Here is a 13481-nt window from a genome sequence, read left to right on the forward strand (position 1 = left end):
CTCCAAGCCATTTGCACCTCATACGCTCCAGACCAGGCTGTCCTGGGGGCAGCCCAGGGCCGCACTGGCCACTCCTTGCAGGGAGCCCTCCCCCCACCACGCACGCTGTGTCTGCCCCTGTGCTCCGGAATCACCAAATACGGGCCCCAGCTCCAGCCAGTCCACACACACACTTGTGTTTACAGAAAGCGTTTTGAAAACTTGAATTTGTTACCAACAACAGAGACAAAATTTTAAAAAGAACTGGATTCCTTTTTTTCTGACTTTTCTTTTAAAACTCCGAAAACGTGGACAAACCCGGCCCACACTCCTAGGCGGCTGCAATGGATGGAATCTAGGTGGTGGTGGCGGTCCCTTTTGACGGGCCAGCTTTCCCCAGACTGCTCTGTGCGCACTCAGCTCCACGCATTTACCAATTGCACTCTGAATTTGGGGTTATGACAGCTCCCCAAGAGGGAAGAGACCTGCCCAGGTCACACAGTGACAGGGTAGGCCATAGGAGCACATTCAGGAGCAGAGTCCAAAACCTGCCCCAGGTTGAGTTGCTTCAGCCTTGATTGTCTTTGTCCAAAACTTTCACGGTCTGACCCTAAAATGGGCCTGCTGGAATCCCTGAAGGGCATCCGAAATCACCTGTCCAGGTACCAGAAACTCACAGCCAGCATCCTGGCCTGATTGCATCCTGAGTGTTGGCATAAGTTAGACTTGGGCAGACCTTGGGTCTTGCCATTCCCGCATGTCAGAAAATTCAGAAAGAAATGTGGATTTGTCATATATTTGGTTTGCTTAAACCAAAATGCAACAAGTTCTAATGATTACAAGTTTCAGAAGCAAGGTAGCTAGTCAATCAACACAACAAGTGATTGCTAACCACTCAGTGGGCCAGGAACAGCCCTAGGGGCTGTGAGAGCGACTGAGATGAAGAAGACACAAGCCCCACCACCCAGACACAAGCTGGAGCCTCAGTTCACCAAAAGCGGCCCCCAAGCTGTCTGGATCTGCCTGGGCATCCCGGGAGAGGTGAGGAGGGCCTACTGTGCTCAGGTGAGAATTGAGCTGGACGTAAACATAAGTAAGTGGGGTCTGGTTCTGCCTCTGCTAATGATTTGCTGTGTGATCCTGGGCCAGTCCCTTACCCTCTCTGAGTCCCAGTCTTCTCACCCATAAAAGGAAGGTTGCTTTGACCATAAAGGTTTCTGCTAGCCCAAAGGTTCCATGAGCCTAGGAATATTCTAGAATTCAGGAGAAGACAGTACCACTTAGCAATAATACCTGCATTGCCCGAGGGAAAGAGGCCTAAACTATAACCACCAAGATTCTTTACCCTTAAACTCACCCTGCATTCATGATGACCCATAATGACCCAGTTTTCCCCACAGTGAACAGGAGATGTCTGCAACTCCCTGAGGGTCACTCTTCTCTTCTGGGCACAGACTTAGCCAGACCAAGGCTCCCTGATCAAAGGAAGAAGCAGAGTCTGTACCAGGAAGAGGTGAGCAATAGTTGGGCAGGGCAGCCCAGCTGGACTCTGTGGGCTGATGTGGGATCTGAGGTGAGAGAAGTTAAGTGGCTTGTGATACCTTCCAGAAGGCCTCTGCCCGTCACTCTCCCCAGGTGCCCACAGCTGGGAAGCTTAGGCCTCCCGGGGCTGCAGAGAAAGCTCATGCCAGGTCCTGAGGAGCTGCCATGGGCCCTGCTGCTTCAAGAGCAGGGCCCCCAGTGCTGCTGTCCATCTTTCTTGCACCACAGAGCCTGAAATCCCTAATTCCCGGCTTTGGACAAGTCTCCAGGTCATCCCTCCAGCGGAAAATGAAGACCACCAAGAGCCAATCCAAGCCACTCATTCCTGGCACCTAGGAGCATCTCCACACCTGAAAAGGGAGGGTTTCTCAAGACACTCCCTCTGGTTAAACATGAAAGTCCACACTCGTCAGCATGGCCTACAAAGCCACGCCTGATAAAGGCCCTCCCATCCTCTCCCCAGGGATCATTGTCTGGCCACACTGGCCTACACACTGTCCCTTAGACATGCCACGCTCTTCCCCGCCATGGGGCCTTTGTACGAATGCTTTACCAGAACTACACCCTGCTGGCCCCTCCGTGTCCTCCAGACCTCTAGCTGCCAGCGTCCCTTCCTTAGGGGGGCTTCCCCTGACCACCTACCCTCTCTCAAGTACAGATACTACCCTCTCCTTCCCCACCCATTCTCCTGCTTCGTTTTCTCATGCACTTAGTGCTCTATGATGTCATCGTGTCCACTGGTTTCCTTGTTTACTGCTCCCCACCCTCAACCCCCATAATATCAGTCCTCTGAGGACAGGGCCTTTGTCTGTCTTGTCCAACGCTGTACCCAGTGCAAGAGCTAAGAGTTCAGGCTCTAAAGTTGGGAAGAACATGCTCGAACAACCAGGTTTGAGGCAGGAGGAAGGGATCAGGCTCTGAAGTCAGGAAGTGCTATGCTCAGACCTGGCCTTCCCAGGTTTGGGGCAGGCCACTTCTCTGGCTTCAGATCCCACGTCTGGAAAATGGAATGAATCATAGTATCTACTACTTGGTAGGGGATTTGGGAGGATTAATTGAGATGATACCAAGAAATGCGTGTGCCAGAATGAGCTCCACTCTACCTTCTCTCTAGAGTTAAAATTATCTCTGATTTCGGTTTTCTCCCTGGGAAAGTGTCCGCCATGGGACCTTATACCAACCTCATTCAGCTGCTACAAAAGAGTTTGCTGGGATCTTTTCTTCCAAAAGTCCAGAGCTCTCGTGGTAAAGATCGAATATGACACAAAGCCCCACACACATGTGCAGGGCTTATCATCATTATCACAGAGAAATTACAATTATTCCCTCCTCTGTGCTCCCAAAGTACTGCTCCTGCAGCATTTAACTAAGGTAATTACTACTGCAGGAAGGATGTTGACTCACTCATCTGTACCAGGACAGAGGGGCTGACTTGGGACAGCCCAGCCCACCGCAGGATCAGCACCTGAAATGCAGACTGCCTGGGGTCCCCAGAGTCCTGAAGGTACCTGGGACACAGTGTGTCTGTTAGATAAAAGGAGGGTTCTATAGGCTCTGAGTGCCTTCCCTTCTGGAAGTCACTGGGCCTCCCAACCCGAACATGAGGTCTTTCTAAAGGATAAAGCTATAAAAGGCTGGACAACCATGCCCCGAAATTCTGCCTCCAATCTTTGCAAAGAGCAGTCTGGAAATCCACATTGTGGTGGGACATGAAATCATAGCCTGATGTGTGTGATTCATTCAGTTACCAATGGTTGCCTCAATGTTTATGTAATCAGTGCTTAAGAGTGGTACTCTGGGCCAGGCACAGTGGCTTACATGTGTAATCTCAGCACTTTGGGAGGTAGAAGCAGGTAGGTGCTTAAGCCAGCGGTCCCCAAGCTTTTTGGCATCAAAGACCAGTTTTGTGGAAGACAATTTTTCTCTGGATCAGGAGGCAGTGAGAGTTTCGGGTGAAACTGTTCCACTTTAGATCATCAGACATTAGATTCTCATAAAGACCGCACAACCTAGATCCCTCACGTTCGCAGTTCACGATAGGGCCTGGGCTCCTATGAAAATCTAACGCAGCCACTGACAGGAGGTGGAGCTCAGGCAGTAAAACGGCCTGGTTACTAACAGGCCACAGACAGTACCAGCCCATGGCCTGGAGGCTGGGGACCCCTGGTTTAAGCCCAGGAGTTCAAGACCAGACTGGGAAAAATGGTAAAACCTCATCTATACAAAAAGATACAAAAATTAGCCAGGCACGATGGGAGGCACCTGTAGTCCTAGCTACTTGGAGGCTAAGGCACAGGGATCGCATGAGCCCAGGAGGTCAAGGATGCAGTGAGCCAAGATCACACCACTGCACTCCAGCCTGAGTGACAGAGTGAGATCGTGTCTTCAAATGAAAAAGTAAAATAAAATAAAATAAAATAAAATAAAATAAAATAAAATAAAATAGAATAAAATAAAGAGTGCGGTCTGGACATCCTGAAGCTGCATGTGTATAGCATTTGATATGATATGGTTTGGGTGTGTCCCCTCCAAATCTCAAGTTGAAATGTGATTCCTAGTGTTGGAGGCGGGGCCTGGTAGGAGGCGACTGGATCATGGGGTGGATCCCTCATGAGTGGTTTAGCACCATCCCATTGGTGATGAGTGAGTTCTCCCTCAGTTGGCTCACACGAGATCTGGTTGTTTAAAAGAGTCTGGGACCTCCCCCACCCCTTCCCTCACTCCCTCTCTCACCCTGTGATGCTCCTGCTTCTCCTTCACCTTCCACCATGAGGAAAAGCTCCATGATACATCACCATAAGCCATGCAGTTGCAGAAGCCGAGCAGATGCTGGCGCCATGCTTGTACAGCCCGAAGAACCATGAGCCAAATACACCTGCTTTCTTTATAAATCACCCAGCCTCAGGTACTTCTTTACAGCATCACAAACAGGGCCTAATGCATAAGACTCCAAAAGGACGAGTGTCCAGTGCAAAGAATCGGGACAGCATTGATGAAGGGAAGCAGCAAGAGTTCCAGCAGGAAACTCTGAAAGTCCAGAAAAGGCTCTGGGACTGAATTAGCCCACTTCCAACCCATTCTTAACCAGCTCATCCCAGGTCCAGATTACTTAGGGCAGGATTCAACTTCAGGGCCCAAGAAGTCTGTGGTCTGGAGCCTGAAAGTCAGCAAGAGGCAGGGAGGATGGTGCCCACATATTCTCTGCCTGTTTCTAATACCTGGCCCCTTTCTTGGACTCCAGCAGACAAAATTTGTTTTTGGATATAAAGTCTCAATCCTCCTTCCAGTTCATGTGACCCAAAAATTATTCCAGGATGTATATTTCCAGTCTGAGAAAATCTCCCTGCCTTTACGTGGCCAATTCCACAGGACACGCAATTGTTCTTTATCTTCGAGGCCCAAAGCATGCCAGGGCAGTTAATTTTTTAAAATGCACGCCATGACCAGGCGTAGTGGCTCACGCCTGTAATTCCAATACGTTGGGAGGCCAAGGCGGGAGGATTGCTTGAGCCCAGGAGGTCAAGACTGCAGTAAGCCATGACTACACCACTGCCCTCCAGCCTGGGCGATAGAGTGAGACCCCATCTCTACGAAAACAAATAAATCAATAAAACAAAATGCATACCTCTGTGGCAGAGAATCTGATGAGGCTAGAGCTACTAGCCTCTAGTAGCTACAGTCTATTCCTTGGAATATCTACAGTCTATTCCAAGAAGCCCATCCAAAGGATATCTGCGTCTCATTCCCAGAGGACACACATGTCCCTTCTCCTCCTCCCCCTCGGTCTCCACCCTGTCAGGCACCTGGGCAGGTAGCTCATCCTTCTCTTACCTACCCATCCCAATTGGGATCAGGGGAAACGGCCCCTTTCAGCACCTCCTCCATCTCGGGAGGCATGCAGAGTGGAATGTTCTAGAACAAGCTGGTGCACTCACTGCCCCCGGAGGAAGCCAGTCTTACCCTTCTCCCCTACCTGAGGCCTGTGGCATGGATGCTAAACTGGGCCTTCCAAAACTGTGAGCATCCGCGTGGCAGAATCCTCACCATCAATGTAGCAGCTAAATATTGTAAGGCTCCTAACTTCTCCATCTGTGTTTTGCCTCCCAAGAGGGAAAATAGTCTTCGCAGACATTCCCTTATCTGGCAGGCAGATTCTAAACCTTACTGGCAACTGCAGCCTTGTTTTCCCAACCAAACAGCTATGGAACCAAAAATTGCTCCTGCCGGCGATATGCTGTGGAAGGACCTAGCCAAACAGCTCAGTCTGGAAGCCCAGTGCCCGGAAGCCTGTGGGTTGTCACCATGCCTAGGGGAGACCCAGTGCTCTGAGAAGTCACCGGTGCCAGGGGAGGCCTGCTCATCCGCTGATGGAAGCGACCACTGCTGGTGTTCGCTGTTCCTTTTACTTAACACAAAATACACGCACCAAGAAACTGATGGAAAACACTCACCACAGTGTGAAATCAACACTTTCTAACTCAAATAAAGGGAGTAAGAAAAGGAAAACTTCCAACTCTTACGCTGCAGACATTTTTCTCCTACGATATTACACGAGGCCGTAGCACCACCATTGTCCTGTCCTCTGCCTTCAAGCGCACCTCGGAGCCCCAGACCCTCGCTTTTCAATTTACGGCACTTCCCTGAATTTTTCTTATCCCTTCCGATTCTTAATACCGGAACCCTGCACCTGTGCAATTGCTAATAAACCAATATCTGATGATAACCATGGAAGCCTAATTGATAGGGGCTTTTATCGACTGGCCTCGATGTCTATCTGAGGTTCTCAACAGCCAAGATTTAAATGTTTCATTTTATTTTTAACTTTCACTTTTCCACATTTCAGCGATGTCAGGCAAAGAGGTATGGTTTTACTATCAGAACGAATCATGGTGCAGAATAATTTATGACTTCAGCTTGGGCTTTCAGAAAAGCTATTTCAAATCTTCACTTTGATTTGGTTGTCTCAAAACTACTCAAAATAACAGCAGCACTTTCTTGGAACCAGAATATGTTAGCAGCACCTCAGGATTTTGCACTGAAGCCCCATCTTTATCCCAGAAGAAAACTTCAGAAAGGCCTTAAGCCACAGAGGAGAAAATAACATTTTTTCATGATCTCTTTGTACCTCTTCCCCACCCATCCCCAAACACCCCCAAACCACAGAGGAATACCTCCCCCATGGGAAAAGGCCCTGCCAGCCACCAGTCACCAACAGCTTATTGGGCAGGTACGGAACTCCTACCTGGGTTGGGGAGAGGGTACAAGGAAGCCCCTGGCCGGGGGCAGGGGAGAGAGGAGCTATTTGGTTTAGATTTGTGTTTGGTCAATGCAACAAGGCAGAAGGAAATGAGGTGTGTCTGGGAAGAAGAAGGAGTTCTAATATCATAAGACTTACCTTAGCAGCTTAACTGCATACTTGTCTTAAGGACTGTCAGTCTGGTGAGAAAATGCCCCAGAAAGGAGAAAGTTGGTGCAGGCACTGACAGATTGCAAGAGGGGCGTCCCCGTTCCCTATCACAAAAGGAAATATAGAAAGAAACGATGTAAAGTGAAATGTAACAAATTCACCAAATCACAGCAATATGCAGAGGTCAAGGAAATTCAACGGAAAAGGTTAAAGATGAAATCAAATCCAGTGTATGAGAATGGAAATCTATCCCTATGCAAGGCCACCGGTGACGTGCTGTAGACAAGAAGCTAAATACTGCCTAGCACTGGGATCTTTCATTTTCATCAGATCAATAAAAGCTTATATTTATCAGGATTCCAAGCAGCTGCCACTTCTGACAACCTCCACTTTATTTTCTCACTCCTTGTGCTCTATCAGGGCAAAGAGGAGAGGAGAAGCAGCTTTTAATGCTATTTACACCTGAAGACACAATTCCATTAAGAGGTCCTGTTTTGTTAAAGAAACAGGGATTGATATGATTATATTGGCAGGAGCGGGAAGTCTCTTTGTTCTTCTCCCCCATGTTTTCCCCTTTGCAATCCAGACCCAGCAAGAAGATTTCCTAACATGAGTCCATGTGCAAGCACTTTTTTTTGTTCAAACTTACCATTTACCGAGACAGGACAGGCTCTCTGCTAAAACAGTTACCACTCTAATCATCTGTACAACAATATTTGCTATCAGGCATTCTAAATAGATTATCACCAGTCCATCTGTGTCATTATTGATTTATAAGGCTTTAAGCAGCTTTAGAATGGAAGCTTTCCCACTGAGGGGTTTCTTGTATAAATCAGAGCCGTGCTCAAATATAGCAGCCATCACTCAAGACATTGTTCTTAAAATCATAACAAGAAGGAGAAAATGATAAATTGCTTGTAATATACTGATCCAAACTGATATGCAAATCTTGTTTTTTAAATATATTACTTGAGTAAAAAGAGGCATCATTAACATATGAATGCTATATGCAAATGATAGTGACAGAGCAGATGTTGGCGCATGTAATTGACCTATATGTGAATTGCATCAGAACCCTTAACTCTATTAATTCACTACCCAGTAACTAGATATTGTCCAAAAAGTGCATTCTTTGAAACCATATACTGGAAGCAAAGCTGACAGGGTTCCAAGGATTCTGAAACAAGGTCACTGTCACTAGTATTTTGCTGTCATCTGCATTCCCCTTCTTATAGATGACATCATCATGTGGCCGTGTAAATCGATCACTTAATAGCATTTAGAAAATACTGCAGTGGGGAACAGGTTATAAAAAAAATGCCCCAGTTTTATTCTTTTTCTTGGCAGAAATGTCATACCTCTTAAACTGAGGGTTTGTGCATGAGTGCACAGTGAAACACACAGATGCCATTTTATTCCCCGTCTTTATTTTTCCACTTCTTCTCAGAATGACATTAAATTGTATTAAATAGCCTTTTGTCCACAGGGCACAGACCACCCCGCATATGATAATGTATTAATGCCCCACGTTCCAGCCACTGAGCTGAAACATTCTGAGACTTGGAGGATAAGTATGAAGCACCATTGTGTGTATAGCCTGCTAACAACTGTGACACATACTAATAGAAACATACCTAATAAATTACTGCTTTCAGGTCTAGCAAGCTGACATTTCTCTGCAAGGGACAATTTTATATTTGTGGCACAGAACAAAATTGCTTCATATGAAGCCACTGTGGATTAGCATAAAAATTAACACTTAAATTTCAGCTTATTTTCCACCCTCTCCTCCTGCCACAACAATCAATTCCTCTTATAAATCTGATTAGATTTTATGATGCTTATTATTCAGAGCATGTCTCAACACAGCATTCACAGGCTTGAAGACTATTTGTTTAAATAGAAAAAAGAAGCAGATAAATCTATAGGTATTTTTTATTACCCCATTCCCCACCAGTTTCTTTCTCATATTGTAACATCAGTAATTGATTGCACACATTAATTAACATGTAAGGTAGAAATTCTGCATTATGCATGATTTATTTTCCTATCTGGTGAGTAGGTTTGTCTGCTGCCCTTGTGTTTCTAGGACATTGGGCTCGATTCTGGTCCAGACATAAATGCCAATGCTCATTCCCCCTGAAAGTTATTAATGTCAGATATGAAATGAGATTTTTGATTTCACCTGCTTACTAATCCACAAAAGCTGTTTTGAGTGATGCAGGCTTAAACGCCGAAATTTGAAATGATATATTGCTATATCTGATAACATGCAAATATGTTCATTAGACATAATTTAGCAGGAGAGAATAGCAACACTTTTATAACAAGTCTAGGTCAAAAATGGTTGTTAATTAAACAAGTCATGAAAAATGGCATTGCAAGGGGACTGTCCGGCAGACACCAGACTTTCTAATGATATACCTCAGATAGGTACCCATTGCTTTGCACTAAAATGAATAGAAAACAAACAACTTTCGGAGCATCTCACACAATCTAAAGTAAGGTTAACAAAACTATACCCACCTTAACAACCTCAATTGAATCACATATTCTACTAAGATTTTAATGGTAACATACTATACTTCTCCATTTGAAGATGCGATATCACTTTCTGTCTTAGTGGCTTAAAGTGATTTACATGGTTGACTCCTTCACAAATAAACCAGAAAAGAAATTAATATTATATCCGGCCATGCTGCTAGCTGCCCTGAGTGTTTATGGCTGTGTATTTTAAATCAAGCAGAGTAATAGGCAAAAAGACGGTTGGCTGGCGAGGGCAGGGTCGGGGGCTGAGGTGGATAAAGCACAGACCCCAAGGAGAGGAGGGTGTGGGGTTCTGCTTCTTCCTTTCTCTCTAGTTCTTCTCAAGTGTACACTCGGTTACCTAGGGAACCAGTGTGTAGCAAGAACGCTTCTCATTGGCCCTGAGTTGAGGTTCAATGCAGGCGGGATTCTGAGGCCTAGGTGAAACGGGACACCTGAGCTTGGCTTCTTGGTGTGGGGCTTTCTGAATGCTGGGGAAGGATTGTACCTTGGGAGTTAACTCCAGTATAAGGAAGGCAGGAACATTTTCCACCTGGCCACTCATTCGGCCTTCACTGCAGGGAGGGATAATAGTCACACAGGGGTCAAGGCCATAAACATCTGGAACCAACAGGTGCCCCAGGGCAGACTGCATGTGTGAAAGCCATTATGAATGCTGTACTTACCTAGTCTTTGCAGCCAGATACTTGGAACACTGTCTGCAAAGCAGAAAGGGCACACAGATGCATTTGGAGCCCTACGCAGTAAGTAAAGTTGAGTGTGAAAACAAAATATCATCTCACTAAACCAAAAGAAGTCTGGACTGAAGCCATCTTAACAATCAACCTAGCTCCAGGGCACCAACTCAGCACTTGAGGCAGAAGACACGGTATGTTTCATCCTCACTCATTTGGTGGAGGCAGAAGGCCCTTTCCTTTGTGTCATTCTTAGCCCGGCTTGAGCTCGGGATTATTACGATTGCCAGGAATTCTACCTCATCTTTGGATTGTGTTTGATGCACACACAATCATTTATGCTTTCAAATACGGGTTCTCAACCTGTGAAACAGGCACACTGGCATTCATCCTGCTGGCCTCTCAGGGATCATGTGAAAATTAAAAAGAAAAAAGAAAATGGATGGAAACTCTTTGGTGAAAGAAGAGAAGGAAACCGAGGTCTGCATGGCACTTGGTACTTGTGCCAAGGTATTGCCTCCATGCCCTGCACTGCAGGTCCTGCCCTGCTCCATGTGCACCCTTCATGAGACTCAAGACAGACAGCCTTTCCTCGCCCTTTCACATCCCAGCCCTGGATCCTGGACTCAACCATCCATTGCATCCCCATGGAGGATTCTGCCAGTCCTCAGGACTCAGGAGTAACCTAAGGATGTCCCAGGGTCACAGGAAGACATGTGGAGGGAACCCAGGGGGTGCCCACAAATTCTCAGCCCATGGAGAAAAAGTAGAGGGGGAGGCTCAAGGACCTCAGCACCTAAGGGACATCTGAATTCTAAAGTCATGGTGGATGAGTTTAGCCTGCACCTCTCTCGGGCCTCAAAAAAATGCCTCTTAGGTACCCTGGCACTGTTTATTCCACTTAGTGAGCCTCTGCATCCGATTACGTGAAAGAAGCCCAGAGTCTACCCTGGGTGCAGTTAAACCATTACAGATTCCTCCAGAAGCTTTCATTCATTTCTTCGTGTTTTATTTGTTGAATGAAGGAAGGAACTAACAAATGCCTACATGAACAAATATACGAAGACGTGAATGAATGCATAAGGGCACGCATAAATGGATGGATGGAGAAATAGAAAGATGATTGAAGGAATTTAAAAAGTAATAAATGCATGAAGGAATGGGTAAAAGGATAAACACATGTAAATCAAAAATGCTTTATGAATGGATGATAGAACATCATTGGAATCTTGTTATCAATAAGTACACACACGGGGTCTCCAGCATGCCCACATGGCGGGTTGAAGTAGGACACCGGAGAAGACACGGTAAGTAGGGTCCCTGCCCATTTGCTGTTTAGGGGTTTGTTTACCCATCTTTGCCTCCCTTCCGATGTTTCAAAGCACATAGACTTCTAGAAACCCTATGGGGCAGCCAGGAACATTCTGCAAAAACCCTTGCAGTGTCAGGAAAGGGGAGATAGGAATATTCCTATTTCTTCTATCTGAATCTTCAAGAGAGGAGAATTCGTTCAGGGTGTTTCTGACAATGAGACCCCTGGCCCTTTATACCTCAGTGCAATCCTACTAGACACCAAGACACTCTTACCAGGAGCAGGGGCTGCAGTGGCTGACAGCACAGACCCTAGACCAGAGTACAGTAGGCTCCTGCTGATAAGTCACATCCTGACCCTGAGCCTCCATTTCTTCATCTGTAGAATGGAGATAATAAATGAAAGAGCTTGGCTCATGGCCTTGCACCCTATAAACACTCAACTTCCAGCCATCATGGGCAGATAGGATGAGCAGTTCTGTCCTGCGGGCTCTGGGCCCCTTGTGGTGGAAAGCTTGGTCCCAGGCAGACATTCACCTCTACCAAATGTTCTAGCTGCCAGGCTGCCCGTAAAGCAGTCGGCTGGACCAGAGGAACCCTCATGTCACCTTTCGGAGTATGTTTTATTTCTTCTACCAAAGCTCTATCGATCTGCTTGAATAAAGACATTCTCTATTTTAAATGACCATACAGAGTTGATCTTTGTGATTCTTTGATCTTCTGAGGAATTTGGTTTCCCATCTGCAGAATCAAGAATTTGGTCTAACTTTTCAAAAGAAGGCATACATGCGGCCAACAATCATATGAAAAAAAAAAAAACCTTCAACATCACTGATCATTACAGAAATGCAAATCAAAACCACAGTGAAATACCATCTCACACCAATCAGAATGGCTATTAAAAAGTCAAAAAATAGCAGATGCTGGCTAGGTTGTGGAGAAAAAGGAATGCTTACACACTGCTGGTGGAAGTGTAAACTACTTCAACCATTGTGGAAGATAGTGTGTTGATTCCTCAAAGACCTAAAAACAGAAATACCATTTGAACCAGCAATCCCATTACTGGGTATATACCCAAAGGAACATAAATTATTCTGTTACAAAGAGAGACATGTATGCGTATGTTTACTGCAACATTATTTACTATGGCAAACTCATGGAATCAACCTACATGCTCATCAATGGTAGACTGGATAAAGAAAGTGTGGTATATACACACCATGGAATACTATGCAGCCATAAAAAAGAATAAGATCATATCCTCTGAAGGAACAAAGATGGAGCTGGAAGTCATTATCCTTAGCAAACTAACGCAGGAATAGAAAACCAAATACTGCATGTTCTCACTCACTTATAAGTGGGAGCTAAATGATGAGAACACATGGACACTGACTGGGGAACAACACACATTGGGGCCCCTCAGAGTGGGGAGGGTGGGAGGAGGGAGAGGATCAGGAAAAAAAACTAATGGGTAGTAGACTAAACACCTGGGTGACAACTAATCTATACAACAAACTTCCGGGACACAAGTTTACCTATATAACAAACCTGCACATGTACCCCTGAACTTAAAACAAAAGTTATAAATAAACAAATAAAATATTTAAAAAAGAATAAACTTTGGTCTAAATATATGATTTTTCAGCATTTCCTAGTAGCAGAATCCTTTCCCTGAGGAAATCTTCTCCCATATGAGCTGATAAAAGCACAGTTGCTTTGACCATAGCTGCAGAGAAGAACCCTGAGCCCTGTCCTTCTCTTGGCTCCCAAGGTGTCTCCTTGGGAACCCTTCGGGTCCCTTGGATGCCAGTTTGAGAACCACTGTCCTACAGCCTTTCTGATGGCAGTGAATCCGTAATGCTGTGGCAGCATCATAGTGGCATGGAAGACCTGTCCTGAATGCCTGGTAGTCATCTGGGGTGCATGCCAGCTACAGTCATCAACCTGGTCAACACTAGGCAACAAAGCCCAAGTGCTGTATGTGGGAGTTTGAATGAGACCCTCTCCAGTCCTCTCTGACT

At 45.8% G+C, this 13481-nt stretch overlaps 1 protein-coding gene across 12 annotated transcripts in view; it reads right to left on the reverse strand.

The window, feature by feature from the left end:
- Positions 1-13481, reverse strand: part of ZNF536 (zinc finger protein 536) — a 486990-nt gene that overhangs the window by 351727 nt on the left and 121782 nt on the right. For 4 of the 12 annotated variants that reach the window (XM_073016678.1, XM_037991368.2, XM_037991369.2 and 1 more), the window contains exon 3: positions 6917-7032. The exons of the other annotated variants lie outside the window; for them this stretch is intronic. The gene's annotated coding sequence lies outside the window, so the exon portion shown is untranslated. The remainder of the gene's footprint in view (positions 1-6916; positions 7033-13481) is intronic. 12 annotated transcript variants of the gene reach the window in all.

This window comes from Chlorocebus sabaeus, chromosome 6 (genome assembly GCF_047675955.1).
Source record: "Chlorocebus sabaeus isolate Y175 chromosome 6, mChlSab1.0.hap1, whole genome shotgun sequence".
Lineage (NCBI taxonomy): Eukaryota > Metazoa > Chordata > Mammalia > Primates > Cercopithecidae > Chlorocebus > Chlorocebus sabaeus.